Below are 4,323 nucleotides of genomic sequence, written 5' to 3' on the forward strand. Positions count from 1 at the left end.
CCAGTTTATAAACTCAATTTTTCTCCCTATTCTTGGCCTCAAATGAAAAACTTTTGAATACGAAAGTTGTTCAAAATTTTGAGATCTTCAACTTTTGTTTCAGACACTTTTTCATTTGAACAATGGTTTGAAAGATAAAATTTCAAAACTCGGGTGCATTTGAAAATGTCCTATTCAAAGCAAAATTAAAGATTTTCTTTAAATTTCGTGCTGAAACTTGAATTTTTGGCTAAAAAAGAAAGTTGCAGAGGAAGAAAAGTTCTACAACATTGATGTTGGGCAAAAATTGATTTAGAGCTCGGATTAGGGAGAAAAACAAGATCGAACGTACCTTAATCGAAGTTACTTTGCGAACTCAATTAGCGCTAATGACGATGATTAGCCTCGATTAGCGATTAAGCACAATGTTAGCATCAAAATTAACACCGGGGTGTTACACTGCTGCCGCTGCTGCCGCCGCGCAGGCCGCCGTCGCTGCCGGCAAGCAGCCTGTCGCCGATGCCGCGCCCGACCCGCGTGGTCGCGTGGTCCTCCGCTACGTCCGTGGCATTGTGGACCTCGGCCTGGTGCTTCACCGCTCGTCCTCTGCTGAGCTAGTGGTCTACACCGACGCTGACTGGGTTGGCTGCCCGGACACTCGTCGCTCCACTTCCGGCTACGCCATCTTCCTGGGCGGCAACATGGTCTCCTGGTCGTCCAAGCGGCAGCCGGTTGTCTCCCGCTCCAGTGCCGAGGTGGAGTACCGGGCTGTCGCTAACGGCGTAGCGGAGGCGTCCTGGCCACGACAGCTCTTGGCGGAGCTCCACAGCCCGCTCGCCAAGAGCACGCTCGTCTACTGCGACAACGTCAGCGCCGTGTATCTCTCCACCAACCTCGTCCAGCATCAGCGGGCGAAGCACGTGGAGATCGACCTACACTTCGTGCGCGACAGAGTCGCCATCGGCGATGTTCGGGTACTCCATGTCCCGACTACCTCCCAGTTTGCTGACATCTTCACCAAGGGGCTGCCCTCCTCGACCTTCTCGGAGTTTCGATACTGCCTCAATGTAGCCGGTGGGTAGTTGTGGCTGCGGGGGGGGGGGGGGGGGTATTTGCCCTTTGTACTCTATTTGTACTCTCTTTTTGTCCAGTCTTGAACACCGCTGCGTCGGTAGTTCAGACTGCGGGTGGATGTTAGCTTTCTTGTTGTCCAGTCTTGAACACCGCTGCGCCGGTAGTTCAGACTTCGGGGGGGTGTTGGAGTATATTGAGCCCATGTGTATAGAGGCCCATCTATAGGTATTATATATACCCACCCTTCTAGGGTTGGAGGGATACATCCATTATTCCCTCCAACACTTAGACCACCCCCTCTAGCCACTCCGACCCTAAAACCCAGGTGTTAGAGTGGGGGAGAGGGGGCTTTATCACTGGACCAACATTCCCCCTACGGCGAGCGAGCCGCGCCTGTGGCTGCTGGTCTCAGCGAACCCCGCAGGAGAAATCGCGTAGCGGAAGAAATGCGTGGCCGGTGGGTTTGGAACCCGGGACCTGGCTCTGGTACCAACTTAGACCACCCCTCTAGCCACTTCGACCCTAAAACCCAGGTGTTAGAGTGGGGGAGAGGGGGGCTTTATCACTGTACCAACATTTTTTACAAAATGTGACATTGATTCCACTGGCATAAATGAACTTTATTCTAAAGCTCAAGATGGCTATGAATCGACTAAACTATATTCAGTCTCAGTGGTGAGTTTAGCTGCGCTAGCAGCTCTCTGATCCTTAGCTTGCCTTTACCTGCTTTCAAATCACTGAAGTTGTTTTTGAATTACAGGAAGAGCTACGAGGAATGAGTCAGCGAATGCCTGGCTGCCACAATGGCGGTTTTGCTCTTTATGAATTGATGAGGAACGAGGCCAAGAGTTTGTGAAGATTCTGAGTGAGTCTTTCTTTTGCAGGACTGACTTGCTGATTGGTGATTGCATTAATACATCAGAAAATAAGTGTAGAGATGTTCACAGCTGACACAAACACAGTGTTGAGCACCGCACATTCACACCCATCACATTGCTGGTCTCTGTAGTAGATGTGCCATTTCCATCTTTGTTGGGTCGATGGTCTCCCTGTACCCTTACAGAAGCTCCAAAATAAATAAAAGCACGAAGCTCGAATTTTTCTCTGAAGACAGTAACAGAAATTAAATCTCCAGTTGTTTCGCCAACTGAGGCACCCAAGGGCAGCATTACAATGCTACTAACTCACAAGGAGGGACGACTTGTATATTGTAATGATCTTTTAGGTCCTGATCGACGGCCATCGCTGATGCCTGAGTCAATTCATTTGGATATTTAGAAAACTAGAAATAGAATGGAAGGCATCGCTGATGCCTGTTTGTGTTATCTTCCAACGAAAAAGATAATATGTAATGTAAGGACCCTATGTTAGAGAACATATCCTGTGTTACAAGTGGATTAGGTGTTACCGTATTACCAACCATGGTAACATTTAAACCGATGTATGTAAAATTGCAATAAAATATAGATTAATAGAGGATGCAATCATCTACGTGCATGAAAAATTTGAGATTGAACAAAAAATTGTGTAGGGAGAAAAAAAAGGAAGAGAAATCAACACTTGAATAGTGCGGGTTGTGGATAAAAATGAACAGTTCCGCATGCTCGAGAAAGAAATGAATGGTTCCAACTGCAACTATTTATGTGCTGATTTCTCTTTTTTGTTTCTCTTTGCATAAATTTTTGTTCAAGCTCAGTTTTTGCATGTAAATAGAAGATTGCTTGCTCCATCGATCCATATTTCTATTATAATTTTACATCTTACATGTATCGATTTAAGTGCTACCACTACCATATTTGGTAATATAGTAACATCTAAAACGTTGGTAACATAGGATGTATTCTCCCCTATGTTATACTTCACGTGTGGAAAAAAGGTATCTTTCAGCAAAGATCAGTGGAAATAGGTTTTAAATTCTACAAATGTTATGTGACGGCTTTATTTGTCGCCAAAACTGTTACCTTGTTGAATTTGGCGCTTCAAACATTCAGTTATAACATTTCTGCAGATCAGCTCAACAGTGCGCAGAAACACTCCAGCGGTGGTGGTGGTGGGATGCCCATTTCAACATCTCAAATTCTCAATCGAACTTGTTCTTGCTTGAAACGAACATAAGAATTTTGTTCAATCTAAAGTGAATCTAGAGTCATCCAAACTGATAGCAGCTTCCAGCTTACAAGTTGCAACACAAATCAAATATCTACAATGGACTGTGACGTGCAATTCAAAAGCCGAATGCTGCACCACAATCTGGAGAATCATGGTTCTCCTTTTGAACCACAATTCAAATACCAAATTACGAGTTTCACAAGGAATCATAACAACTAGTTGCATACCCCGCGCGTTGCTGCGGGATTTCAGAGCAAAAATATTGAAGTTGAGTATGCTAAAAAGATGAAGTTATGAAGTTGCAGCCAATTTTAATATTGGAGATATATGACATGGTTGCATATAAGAAATACTTAAATACTGAAGTCGATGTACACATAAGAAGTTCTAGTTGCTTAAACTAATATAAAGAGAAAGCGAGGAACCATAATAGTTATGATAAGAATGTTTTAATTTTATTCTGGGAGGAAATGGAAAAATCTGCATCATTTTGTGAAGCAAGAGTTTGGACTTTGTATTGACTCTCTTGGATAAGTAAAGTTTCTGCATTTTTTTTAAAAATTGAAGTGTGAGCAATGCAGTTATGTGAAATGTGATAATTGGAAAGAATATATTTTATTTAATGGTTTTAGTACCAATATTTCATTGGACGAATGTAGATATTTTGAATTGGTTATGGATTCTCCACCATCGTGATATGCAATATTGTAGTATAATAGGGTGTTAGGAATGTGTGTGATAAAAATGAATGAGGGATGTTAGCACTTGCATTATTTTTTTTGATGTTTTTGCTAATTCCGTTATAAAGATTATTCACAAAAAGGTAAGAACTTTTAGTGGGTGGCCATCGATGGCCAAGATATGAGTTTTCATTCAAATCCGATGGTGGAAATAAAATGATGATGTAGCTGCACCACATGTTTAAAAAATAGCTATTAATGACTCTTAGTGGGTTGCATTTATATAAGATATATAGATATAGATTGTCTCATTCTTTTTTGCCAGGAAAATTGCCCCATTCGGAAAGCCGGCCCTGGGGTATCTCGCCCCACCCGATTCTGGGACGTCGAATCGGTATCTGACGGCCACAAGCAGCTTTTCCCACCGAATATTTTCAAGTGAAGAAAAATTCGCCCGCGACGAAGCCCTAAACCCACGGGT

At 43.3% G+C, this 4,323-nt stretch overlaps 1 long non-coding RNA gene across 1 annotated transcript; it reads left to right on the forward strand.

Moving 5' to 3' along the window:
- The first annotated feature begins 1,242 nt into the window (after window positions 1–1,242).
- Window positions 1,243–2,157, forward strand: LOC120697273. The gene is made up of 2 exons (XR_005684405.1): window positions 1,243–1,728; window positions 1,814–2,157. It is a non-coding gene; the product is annotated as an uncharacterized LOC120697273 (long non-coding RNA).
- The last annotated feature ends 2,166 nt before the right edge of the window (window positions 2,158–4,323 follow it).

This window comes from Panicum virgatum, chromosome 3K, assembly GCF_016808335.1.
Source record: "Panicum virgatum strain AP13 chromosome 3K, P.virgatum_v5, whole genome shotgun sequence".
NCBI classification, from domain to species: Eukaryota; Viridiplantae; Streptophyta; class Magnoliopsida; order Poales; family Poaceae; genus Panicum; species Panicum virgatum.